The following is a 13,807-nucleotide window of genomic DNA, read 5'->3' on the forward strand; positions in this document are numbered from 1 at the left end:
GCCAAGCGCTTGAATACCCGTCAGGCTAGGTGGGCACTTTTTTTCTCGCGGTTTAATTTTTCCGTTACTTACATCCCGGGTACCAAGAATGTTAAAGCTGATGCTTTGACTTGCAGCTTTTCTCCCATGGTCGGTGCTGAGGAGGAGGAGAGCATTTTACAAGAAGGTGTTGTGATTGCTGCTTTGGACTCCGTTTTGGAGGATGAGATTCTTAAAGCTCAGGAGAATGCCCCATCTAACACTCCACATGGGAGGTTGTTTGTGCCTAGGACCTTTAGGAGAGATTTGTTTGTTGAGTGTCATGAGTCTCGGTTGGCAGGTCATCCAGTAATTTCTGAGACCAAGAGACTTGTGGGTCGCAGTTTTTGGTGGCCTGGATGGCAGAAGGAAGTCATTAAGTGGGTGCGTCAATGTACTGTGTGTGCTAGATCTAAGTCTTCGCATGCTCCTGCTGCGGGGTTGCTTTGCCTTCTGGAGGTTCCTAGTGTACCTTATACACATCTGGCTATGGACTTTATTACTGACCTTCCCCCCTCTGAGGGTTTCACGGTCATCTGGGTGTTCTTGGACCGTTTTAGCAAGATGTGTCACTTGGTTCCCTTCATCAAACTGCCCTGGGCTAAGACACTCGCTAAGGTCTTTGTCAAGGAAATTGTCAGACTACATGGCGTTCCTGTTTTTATTATTGGAGTCTGTGGAGCTGGATCATTGTCTTTCCTATTATAGGTATTCAACTACATATATTTATATCCATCTCAACTAAGAGTCCTTCTGAGGACTAATCCAGCTGCATGGGTCCATTGAACGTTTCTGCTGCTGTCCTTACAGATATTTGTAGACATAGCCCCAGATATCAGGGGCGAGGGAAAATATTTTTTTGATCTTATTCCTGGTTATTTGCTTAAAAAGCATTCCAGAGTACACCATTTTTCTGCTCCATTTGCTTGTTGGCACTGCAGATCCTTTCCATATTACAACGATAAAAATCCAGAAATTTGTAGTGAACGTGGAAAATATTGGCCTCCATTTAAATTTTGTTGCAGTGTGTCAGTGAAGTTATTGACAGGAGGTCGCTGTTAAAAAATAGTAACCTACAGGTCAGCTATTTAAAACTGTGGTTTTCCGTCACACGTATCACATATAAGTGTGCTCCAAATTCTGCCATTCCTGCGTTTCATTTAACCCTCCGTCACATACAATATCGGTTCTAACTAGATCACATACAATGTGACTGTCAGACGCAGGCTAGAAAAATACCTATAATATCTAATGTTTGCAATTTCAGTGCTCTAAAAGTGATCAGTGACCTTCATAGGGATGTAATAAAAGAGACTACACATAATCGGGTGCAAAAAAAAAAATTTACTTAACATAAAACTAATAACTCTGAAATACAAACATTTCAAAACTCCCACCAAATAGTCCCCAGTTCGACTCTGTCAAAAAACTCTACAAAGAAAATTAATGGAAACAAACTTAATTTTAAGGTACCTTAAGTACTATTAAACACATATTCAATCAGAATTAGATCCTGAAGTTTCCCTAGAAAAATTACACTTGCAGAGCAAAGAGCAAGAATTACACCTCATTTTTGCATGTGTCAGGCAGATTGCATTATGACATTTGTGACATTCATAATTAGAAAGCCTTCTGATTCCGCTTTCCGTGGTGCAGGTGGTGCATCTCCTTCTTTTGGGAGGTGGTGCAGGTGGTGAATTTTCACTATCATCTTCTGGGCGGAATCTTTTGAGCTGAACTTGAAGGCGAGAGGGGATACCGATTGTTTTCATACTTCTCCTGCGTAGCTCTCCAAGCACTAGTTCATGGGCCAATTTTTTCAGATAGAATCGTCTACGGAGTGGTTCAAGCTTGTTTTCAAGGTAAATGACTTGTGAATTTATACCACTCAAATTCAACATAGCAAAAAATATGACCATTGGCAAGCGTTTGGTGTTTCTGCTGACGTTGAAAGTTGAGCACATCTGATCAGCTGTATCAACACCCCCTTTGGTTGCATTATAAAATGTAATTATCTCCATTTTTTTTGTGCCTCAGTACCAGGATCGATGGCATCATCATCATGAAGTGTTGATAGAAGAAGTACAATTTTTTTTGTTTGTGGTACATAGAAAACCAAAACCTTTCCATTATGGAATGCAAACATTCTGCTGTACTGTTGTCTCCCTTTCACACTTACAAACGGTGTAGGCAATTCTTTTTTATTTTTTCTTACAGTTCCGACATATGAAAGCTTCTGCATTTTCAGATAATCAATCAGATCACAATTTGAAAACCAATTGTCAGCTGTTATATTGCGACCCGATCCAAATAAGGGCTCAGCCAGTCTTTTTACAACATCACTGGGTTTGTTGCTTTCATAGTTAAATAGTAAGTTACATAGTTACATAGTTTATAAGGCCGAAAAAAGACAAGCGTCCATCCAGTTCAGCCTATTTCTTGCGCACTGCAGCTATTCCGCAGCGTTGATCCAGGGGAAAGCAAAAAAAAACGGTATAGGCCAATTTACATCATTGAGGAAAAAATTCACTTCCCGACACCAATCTGGCAGTCAGATTAAATCCCTGGATTAATTAACTAAGCATAAGATGTAATTTTATTGTTCTCAAGAAAGGCGTCCAGGCCTCTCTTGAACTCATTAAGTGAGTTGGACATCACCACTTCCTCTCCCAGAGAGTTCCAGAGTCTCACGGCTCTGACCGTAAAGAATCCCCTTCTATGCTGGTGCAGGAACCTCCTTTCCTCCAGACGCATAGTGTGCCCCCTCGTCTTTGTCACCATCCTTGGTATAAACAGGTCATGGGAGAGATCTCTGTACTGCCCCCTGATGTATTTATACATGTTTATGAGGTCTCCCCTAAGCCTTCTCTTTTCCAACGTAAATAGGCCTAATTTTGACAACCTCTCTGGGTATTCTAGTCCCTCCATTCCCTTTATTACTTTAGTCGCCCTCCTTTGTACCCTCTCTAGCTCCAATATGTCTTTCCTGAGCACCGGAGCCCAGAACTGTGCACAATATTCTAAGTGCGGCCTTAGCAGCGCTTTATACAGAGGAAGAACAATGTTCTCATCATATGCCCCTATTCCTCTTCTGATGCATGCCATGACTCTATTTGCCTTCGCAGCTGCTGCCTGACACTGGGCACTCCAATTTAATTTGCTATTAACTAAGACACCCAGGTCCTTCTCCATGTCAGATTTCCCCAACGGTTTCCCATTTAATATGTATGGGTGACTGCTGTTTTTCTTTCCCATGTGCATGACCTTACATTTATCGGCATTGAACCCCATTTGCCATTTTTTGGCCCAACTCCCCAAATTATCTAAATCCTCCTGTAGCTGTGCCCTATCCTCATCTGTATTAACTACTTTACAAAGTTGAGTATCATCTGCAAATATTGCTATTTTACTATGCAACCCATCCACTAGATCATTAATAAATATATTAAATAATATAGGGCCCAAGACAGACCCTTGAGGCACCCCGCTAGTAACCCTGACACACCCTGAGCTTACTCCATTGATAACCACCCTCTGCTTTCTATCACTCAGCCAGCTATTTACCCACTTGCACACATTATCCCCCAGACCAAGCATTCTCATTTTATATACCAACCTTTTGTGTGGCACGGTATCAAACGCTTTGGAGAAGTCAAGGTATACAACATCCACTGACCCTCCCCGGTCCAGCTGTGAGCTCACCTCCTCGTAGAAGGCGATCAGGTTTGTTTGGCAGGAGCTATCCCTCATGAATCCATGTTGATATGGAGTTAGACAGTTATTATCATTAAGATATTCTACAATAGCATCTCTAAGAAATCCTTCAAACAATTTACCCACAACAGACATTAAGTTGACTGGTCTATAGTTCCCAGGGTCACTTTTAGACCCCTTTTTGAATATTGGTACCACATTTGCTTGGCGCCAGTCTAGTGGGACAGTCCCTGTCCATAAAGAGTGCTTGAATATAAGATACAGCGGCCTATCTATCACATTACTTAATTCTTTTAGTACCCAGGGGTGTATGTCATCTGGGCCTGGTGACTTGTCTATTTTGATATTATTTAGTCATTTCTGAACTTCCTCCTGGGTTAGGTGGGTGATATTTAGTGGAGGGTTTACTTTATCACTCTGCATTTCCGCCGATAAATTGTTTTCTTTTGTGAAAACAGTGGAGAAGAAGCTATTGAGTAGGTTTGCTTTACCCTCATCGCACTCTATGATTTTACCCAGGTTATTTTTCAATGGGCCAGCTCCATCAGTTTTAATCATTTTACTGTTTATATAGTTAAAGAACAGTTTGGGATTCGTTTTACTTTCCTTGGCAATTAGTCTCTCTGTCTCCTCTTTTGCTATTCTTATTTGTTTCTTACAGATTTTGTTTTTTTCCCTATAAGATATTGGCGCTTCCTCGCTGCCTTCTTGTTTAAGTTTACCGAAAGCCCTTTTTTTGTTTTTCATTGCCCTCTTGACTTCCTTATTTAGCCACATTGGCTTCCTCCTATTCCTAGCCATTTTATTCCCATAAGGTATGTACCTTCTACAGTGACTATGTAGGACTGTTTTGAAAATTTCCCATTTTCTATCCGTGCGCCTATTACTAAAGATACTATCCCAGTCTATAAGGTGAAGGGCATCTCTTACCTGATCAAACTTTGCCCTCCTGAAGTTCAGTGTTTTTGGGACTCCCTTGCTGGCCACCCTACTGAAGCACATATGGAATTGTATAATGTTGTGGTCACTATTTCCCAGGTGCCCCCCGACCTGCACCTCAGTTATTCTGTCTGGCCTGTTAGTTAATATTAAGTCTAAAAGGGCCGTCCCTCTAGTTGGTTCCTGCACAAGTTGTGACAAATAATTGTCTTTGATAATTGACAGAAACCTGTTTCCTTTCTGAGATCTACAGCTTTCGGTTTCCCAGTCTATATCGGGGTAGTTGAAGTCCCCCATAATAATCACCTCGTTATTTTTTGCTACTTCGTCTATTTGTCTCATTAATAGACTTTCCGTGGCTTCTGCTATATTTGGTGGTTTATAACAGACTCCTATGATAATTTTATTGTTGTTTTTTGCCCCATGTATCTCCACCCATAAGGACTCGACCTCCTCATTTCCCTCCCATACATCCTCCCGTATTGTAGGCTTTAGACACGTCTTTACATGTAGACAGACTCCACCCCCTTTCCGACTTCTTCGATCCCTTCTAAACAGACTGTAACCCTGTAAGTTAACTGCCCAGTCATAGTTTTCATCTAACCATGTCTCGGTTATTCCCACTATGTCATAGTTACCTGTAGATATTTCTGCTTCCAGTTCATCCATCTTGTTTGTCAGGCTCCTGGCATTTGCTAGCACGCAGTTTACATGATTTTGTTTTGTTCCAATCTTCTCCCTGTGGATTGTATTAGAAATTTTCTTACCTCCCTTCCAAGTATCTTGTCTTGGACCTTCCTTGTCGCACTTCATATCTTTCATTAGTATGTTCTCTGGTTGCATGTTCGTGTCCAGCTTTTTTCTTCCCATCCCCTCTTCTTCTAGTTTAACGCCCTCCTGATGAGTGTTGCGAGTCTCCAGGCGAATGTGTGTTTCCCGGGCGAATGTGTGTTTTGTCTCTGGCAAGGAGTCAGTCGTAGAGGTAATTCACATCGTGGTCCAGGAATCCAAATTCTTGTTGTCTGCACCATCGTCTCAGCCAGTTGTTCACATCAAGGATCCTGTTCCATCTCCTGACGCCATGCCCGTCTACTGGAAGGATAGAAGAAAAAACTACCTGCGCATCCAGTTCTTTTACTTTCTTCCCCAATGCTTCAAAGTCCTTGCAGATTGTCGGTAGGTCCTTCTTTGCCGTGTCATTGGTGCCAACATGTATCAGAAGAAATGGGTGGACATCCTTGGAACTGATGAGCTTCGGTATCCTATCGGTAACATCCTTGATCTTCGCCCCTGGGAGGCAACATACTTCTCTTGCGGTTAAGTCCGGTCTGCAGATAGCTGCTTCTTTTGCTCTCAGTAGTGAGTCTCCAACCACCACCACTCTTCTCTCCTTCTTGGCTGTCCTTTTTCTTGTCGCTTCACAGTAAGGACACAGTAAGGACCTTCTGGTTGTTTTCCCGCATAAACTTCCAGGTTGTAAGTGTAGGTCTTACTGGCATCAACTAGGGCATACATTTTTATTCCATATTTGTTAGGCTTTGATGGAATATATTGACGAAAGTCACATTTACCACGAAAACCAGGCAGCATTTCGTCAATAGTGAGATTCCCCCCAGGGCAATAGCTTTTTTTACAGTTTTCAACAAATTTTTGGAATATATCACGAATTGGAGCAAGTCGGTCATGTGTTTTACGTTCGGTTTGGGTAGTTCTGTCGTCAAACCGAAGGCAACGAATTAGAAACTTGAATCTGTTTATGGAAAAAACAAGGCCAAATTTTTCAACTCCATCCCCATCTTTACTCCAAAGTTCCTTCAAACTTTGTCTATTTGCCCTATAAGCTCCTGCAAGGTATAATAATCCAAAAAAAGCACACAGTTCTATTTCATCTGTGGCCTTGGTGGTTCTGTTGCAGATGAACTTGTCCTTTATAATGTCTATATATTGGTTGGTATATGTGACAATAGAGTCCAGAATGTCATCTGTGAATAAACTATTCCAGCATTCAACTGCAGTTTTTGCATTACTTGCAGTTCCTATAACTGCAGGAAGGTGAGTAATAATGTTTTGATGTTCCCTACGTTTTTTCTGGAGTGGCTTCTTGTTCCATTGGTTTTTTTTATCTTTTCCAATATAATAAGATTCTACATTTTCATCCTCATCACTGTCACCATCTTGCTCTGTTTCAGAATCCACTTCACATACTTCTACCTCATCATGAGAATCAATCTCACTTTCCTCTCCTAAATCCTCATTCAGTGTGGGGTCTGCATCATCTAACAGCATGTTTGTTACTTCCTCAACATCAAGGTTTTTTGATAAATTGTACATTTTCCTCTCCATTTCAGCAGAAAATCTGAAGCAAGAGAAGGAATATGTGTTAGGGAACTACTGTATATGCCTGAGCAGCACACTTTCTTTTTTAATCTGCCTTATTTCTATGAAATATCCTCACACTTTGTGCTATACATTCATAAAACAAGCTAAATAAACAATTGTGATGAATAAAAACATAAAATACCAACCTTATTGAGTGTGACGTGTTCACATACAATGAGCCTGAGAGATTAGCGCAGTTATATCTGTCCTCCTGAAGCTCTGCAATCCAACTGTGGTATGTGGTTTCACAGAGCTGCTAGAGACAGGAGACTACCTGGAGGGAGGGGATTTCCTCACAATCTTGTGAGGAAGGAGAAATGAAAGTAAAAGAGATGTGCCTGTCAGGCTTATTGTATGTGACGGAGGGTTTAATTTTGTTGCCGTGTGTCAGTGAAGTTACTTACACGAGGTCGCTGCGAAAAATAGTAACCTACAGGTCAGCTATGTAAAATTGTGCTTTTCCGTCACACGTATCACATATAAGTGTGCTCCAAATTCAGCCATTTCAGGCCTTTATTTAAATTTTGTTGCATTGTGTCAGTCAAGTTATTGACATGAGGTCGCTGTGAAAAATAGTAACCTCCAGGCCAGGTATTTAAAACTATTATTTTCCATCACACGCATCACATATAAGTACGCTCCAAATTTAGCCATTTCTGGCCTCCATTTAAATTTTTGTTGCAGTGTGTCAGTGAAGTTATTGACACGAGGTCGCTGTGAAAAGTAGTAACCAACAGGCCAGCCATTTAAAACTCTATTTTTCCATCACACATATCACATATAAATGTGCTCCAAATTCAGCCTTTTATGTCGCCCATTTAAATATTGTTTCAGTGTGTCAGTGAAATTATTGACACAAGGTCGCTGTGAAAAGTAGTAACCTACAGGCCAGCTATTTAAAACTGTGGTTTTCTGTCACACATATCACATATAAGTGTGTTCCAAATTCAACCACTTATGGCCTCCATTTAAATTTTGTTGCAGTCTGTCAGTAAAGTTATTGACACGAGGTCGCTGTGAAAAATACTAACCTACAGCTATTTAAAACTGTGGTTTTCCGTCACACGTATCACATATAACTGCACTTCAAATCCAGCCATTTAAAATGGGCAAGGCGCGTGTCAAGGGACGGGTAAGTGGACGTGATTGTGATGGTGCATGCAGAGGATGAGGCCGAGGCTGTGGGCAAGCTGAAATTGTGCCACAACAAACACCCACATCTTGTCGCTCGACCTTCCTGTTAAAATTAGTAGGGGACCGCTGAACACCAATAATGAACACATAGCAGTGTCAAAAAATTATTGGTTGGATAGCAGATAATGCTTCCAGTCACTTAGCCACCAGCACCACCCTGTCTTTCACATGGTCAAGTCTTAATAGCCCTGAGTCTGGACTGCATATTCCTCACCCTGATCCTCCTTCCTCCCACCAGGCCGAGTGCCCGGAGACAACTGATCCCACACTTGGACACTCCGAAGAGCAGTTCACTTTTCCATTTATAGCTTCAGGCCTCTCGCCCGGTCCACTTGAAGCAGGGCAAGAGGAGTTCGCATGTAGCAATGCCATAATATTTGAGCAGCCACGGTCACACAAAGGCGGCGGGAAAGTGTCACAAGAGGTGGATGATGATGAGACACAATTGCCAGAAAGTCAGGAGGAGGACCAGGGTGCCGAAGTGGAAGATTAAGTGGTGAACGATGAAGTCATTGACCCAACCTGGCAAGGTGACATTTATAACGAGGACAGCAGCACACAGGGGGAGGGTAGCGTCGCACCACAACAGGCAAGAACAAGCAGTGTGGTGGCCACAGACAGAATGCGGCAACCGTTCCCAGTAACATCAACACAACGGAACTTGGCAGTACAACTGTTAGGTCTTCCCAAGACTGGTTGTTTTTTAAAGACTCTGCCATTAACCCCAAAAAGGCCATTTGCACCACCTGCCAGGCCAGCATCAGCAAGGGTAGAAAAACTAGCAGCCTGACCATCACCAGCATGATAAGGCACATGGCAGCAAAGGACCCGACTAATTGGGCCAAACCCCAGGGTCCAGGAACAGTGTCTGCTGGCGACACCACTGCTTCCTCCTCTGTTGTGCATGCATGCCAATCCCCTGTCCATGGCACATGCGAAGATGCCTACTGCCCTGCACCTGTCATTGCACACTCTCAACTAGCACCATCAGCAAGCACATCCATGTCCTTGTCCCAGCGTTCAGTTGTTCCTATCCAAGTCCTTGGAATGCAAGCGCAAATATGCAGCAAACGCCCCATAGGCCACACTACTAAATTCACACATTTTGCAAATGCTTGCGCTCGAAATGTTGCTTTTTAGACACGTGGAGATGGAAGCTTTCAGCAACCTGATGGTAGCGGCCGTCCCTCGGTACTCGGTCCACAGCTGTCACAATTTCTCCCGGTGTGCCATCCCCACATTACACCAGCACATGTCCCACAACATTAGCCATGTCCTCAACATTGCAGTTATTGGGAAAGTCCATGTAATCATGGACACGTGGACAAGTGCTTGTGGACAGGGACGGTACATTTAGCTGACGGCACACTGGGTTAACATAGTGGAAGCCAAGACCCAGTCAGACCTTGGGTTGCCCCACAGTCTACAGTTCTGCACCTCATGCACCTCATCCTCCTCCTCCTCTTCAGCCTCCATCTCCGAAATGACCACATCAGTCTCAAGCTGGAAGCACTGCAGCACTACCTCAGCCTAGCGGCAACAAGCTGTGCTGAAGCTAATTGGCTTAGGTGACAAACTGCACAATGCGGAAGAGCTATGGACAGCTCTGAAAGAGCAGGCAGATCTGTTCCTCAAACCGCTAAACCTACTGCCAGGCATGGTCATGTGTGACAATGGCCAGAACCTGAGGCGAGCTCAGCCATGTACCATGCCTGGCTCATGTGCTAAACCTCGTGGTTCAGTGGTTTCTCAAAACCTACCCGGATCTGCCAGACCTGCTTGTCAAAGTACGCGCAGTGTGTGCCCATTTTAAAAAGTCAGCTATAGCTTCTGCCGCCCTTGCCGTGCTTCAGCAGCATTTGCAGTTTCCGGCTCACTGACTGGTGTGTGATGTCCCCTCGCGTTGGAACTCTACAGTACAGATGTTGGTAAGGATTTGTGAGCAGAAGAGGGCAGTTGTTGATTACTAGCATCAACAAGGCCATCAGTATTCAGTTCAGACTCCACACATAAGACCTCAGGAGTGGACATGGATGTCAGACATATGTACCATCCTCCAAAACTTTAAGGACTCCACCAAGATGGTGAGCGGTGATGATGCCATAACTAGCATCACCATCCTGCTTCTCTGTCTTTTAAAACGCTCTCTGCTCACATTTAAAGAGTATGCATTGCAGGCAGAGCACGATGAGATGGAGCAAGGAACCATACATGGTGATTACACACAGCCCAGCCTCATCTCATCCCCACATGGATTTGGTGACAATGAAGAAGAGGAGGAGGAAGAACAGGAGCTAGTTTCATGCGCTATAGACGGTACTACCTGCACAACTGTCATACCGTCTGTTCAGCAAGGATGGCCTGAGAATAGGGAGGAGGAGGATGTGGAGAAGAGCATGGTCAGTCGTGCTCTTGGCGAGGAAACAAAAGTCTTGCCTGTTTGCAGTCTTGTACACATAGCTGAGTTTATGTTACACTGCCTTTCCCATGACCCTCGCGTTGTCCAAATTTTGGGTGATAGTTATTATTGGTTAGTGACACTTCTAGACCCACACTACAAGGAGAATTTTTTGTCTCTTATTCCCATGCAGGACAAGCCTAATAAAATGGGGCAGTACGAGAAGGCCCTTGTTGCAGAATTATTAAATAATTTCCATCTGAAAACGCTGGTGGCAGAGGTCACAGTTCATTGGACAGCCAAGAAGTACAGGCAAGAGAACCACAAATGCAATCCAGCAGTTGTAGAGGAACACTGTCAAAGTTCTGGGACTGTTTTCTCAGACTCTCCCATTGCACAAGCCCTGATTCGTGGGGTACTCTCCCAAGGAGGGAAAATTTGCGGAAGATGCTAAGGGAGTATTTTGCAGACCTTACCAACATCCTCCATGATTCCTCTGTACCTTATAACTATTGGGTATCCAAGCTGGACACATGGCATGAACTGGCTCTCTACGTCCTGGCTAGTGTTGAGCCACCCCTGTAGTGTTCGGGTTCGGTTCGGTTCGTCGAACACTGGGATGTTCGTGGAACTGTTCGTCGAACACCGTAGAACACTGTGGAACACCGTCGAACACTGTTAAAACCAATGGCAGGCAAATAAAAACACATAGAAAACACCTTCAAAGGTGTCCAAAAGCTGACAAACTGCTCAGAAGACACTCTCTTTGAAAAAAACGGCCGGCAATTCAGCAGCGGTACCCGACAATTTAGAACAGAAAGAATAGAGCATCACACATTGATTAGATAGATAGAAACATGTCAGTCACATATATAAGAAGTACAGTGACGGTAATGGTTACTGTACTTGTCATATAGTATTAAAAAATTAAAAAAAAAAAAAAATAGTGTTTTCATGCACCGTCTCTTTAAAAAAGCAGGCTGGCAATTCAGCTTCAGTACCTGACAATTTAGAATAGATAGAATGGAGCATCACATATAGATTAGATAGATAGAAACATGTCAGTCACATATATAATAAGTACAGTGATAGTGTTGATTTCTGTACTTGTCATTTAGTGTTAAAATAAAGGATTTATTAAAAAAAAAATTGGCGTGGGGTTCCCTGTAATTTTAGTCTCTAGAGGAGGTTAAGCAGACAGCTGGGGCAGATGTTTGGAAATGGAATGTTGGATGTTTGGAATTTCATGAAATAATTAAAAAAAAATTGACATGGGGATTCGCCCTATTTTTGTGTCCAACCAGGTACAGCAGGCAGGAAAGGGCTGCTCCCAACCACCAGCTGCCTATTTGTACCTGGCCGTTCACAACAATATTGGGAAGCCCTTTTTTTTTAATTATTTCATGAATTTCATGAAATAATTAAAAAAAAAATACGTGGGGCTTCACCCTATTCTTGTGACCAGCTAGGTACAACTAGGCAGCTGGGGGCTGGAATCCGCAGCGCAGGGAGGTCAAAGCTTTCTGCCCCCCCCCGCTGCAAATTGCAGTCCGCAGCCACCCCAGAAAATGGCGCATTCATAGAAGCGCCATCTTCTGGCGCTGTACCCAACTCATCAAGGCCCTGGTGCGGTGGCTCACTGGGTAATAAAGGGATTAGGGCCAGCTTGGTATTATCAGCTGGCTCTAAGCCCTAAATTCATGGGGTCACGCCAATATTAGACATGACTGCCATGAATTTCTAGTAAGGTATTTAAAAAAAACACAACACCCAGAATAAAGTCCTTTAATTGAAATAAACAGACAATTTTTTAATGTTCTAAATTAAACCATACTTACCATCACACCCATTCCAGCTGAAGGCAATGTCTTCTGCAATAAAAGTAAAATAATAAACCAACATCTTCCTTATCTTTCCATGGTTCCCAGGACGGCTCCAGCTCTGCTACATTCACATGACAGGCTGGATGGCAGCCGAAAGCTGCCATCCAGCATGCCATGCCGCAGACACTGAGAAGCGCAGGCATGCTTGCGCTCCTCAGTGTCTGGCTGTGACGGCATCCAGATGAGCCGAGTTCATGTCCAATGAACTCGGCTCACCTCATGCACATCGCTGACAGCGTGGGAAAATTCTCCTGCGCTTGCGCTTGCCGTGAGCGCAGGAGAATTCTCTCACGCTCACCGCATGCGCAGGAGAATTCTCCCACGCTGTCAGTGATGTGCATGAGGTGAGCTGAGTTCATTTGACATGATATCGGCTCATCTGGATGCCGTCACAGCCAGACACTGAGGAGCGCAAGCATGCCTGCGCTTTTCAGTGTCTGCGGCATGGCAAGCTGGATGGCAGCTTTCGGCTGTGATCCAGCCTGTCATGTGAATGTAGCAGAGCTAGAGCTGTCCTGGGAACCATGGAAAGGTAAGGATGATGTTGGTTTATTGTTTTATTTTTATTGCAGGAGATTGTTGGCTTCAGCTGGAATGGGCGTGATGGTAAGTATGGTTTAATTTAGAACAATAAAGAATTGCGTGTTTATATCAAATAAAGGACTTTATTCTGGGTGTTTGTGGTTTATTTCTTAACTTTGACTATGGGGTTAGTAATGGGGGTGTCTTATAGATGCCTCTCCATTACTAACCTGGGCTTGATGTCAGCTGGCATTATAAGCTGACATCAACCCCAGCCCTATTACCCCACTGCCACCGCTACAGGGCAGTGGGAAGAGCGAGTCTAAGTGCCAGAATTGGCGCATCCTATGGATGCGCCATTTCTGGGGCAGCTGACGGCTGGTGTTTCTAGCCAGGGAGGGGGCCAATATTCATGGCACCCTTCCTGGGCTATTAATATCAGCCCTCAGCTGTCTGCCTAGCCTTTGCTAGCAATTAAAATAGGGGGGACCCCACATCATTTTTTTGGGGGGTCCCCCATTTTAATAGCTAGTAAAAGCTAGGTATTCAGCTGGGGCTGATATTAGTAGCCTGGGAAGCTCCGTGGGTATTACCCCCTTCCCTGGCTTCAAACATCTGCCCCAGCTGTCTGCTTAACCTCCGCTAGAGACTGAATTTACGGGTAATCCCACGCCAATTTATTTTTTTAATAAATTCTTTATTTTAACACTAAATGACAAGTACAGTAATCAACACTATCACTGTACTTATTATATATGTG

This window comes from Phyllobates terribilis, unplaced genomic scaffold, assembly GCF_046119375.1.
Source record: "Phyllobates terribilis strain yellow unplaced genomic scaffold, ASM4611937v1 Scaffold_1__5_contigs__length_1240528914, whole genome shotgun sequence".
Lineage (NCBI taxonomy): Eukaryota > Metazoa > Chordata > Amphibia > Anura > Dendrobatidae > Phyllobates > Phyllobates terribilis.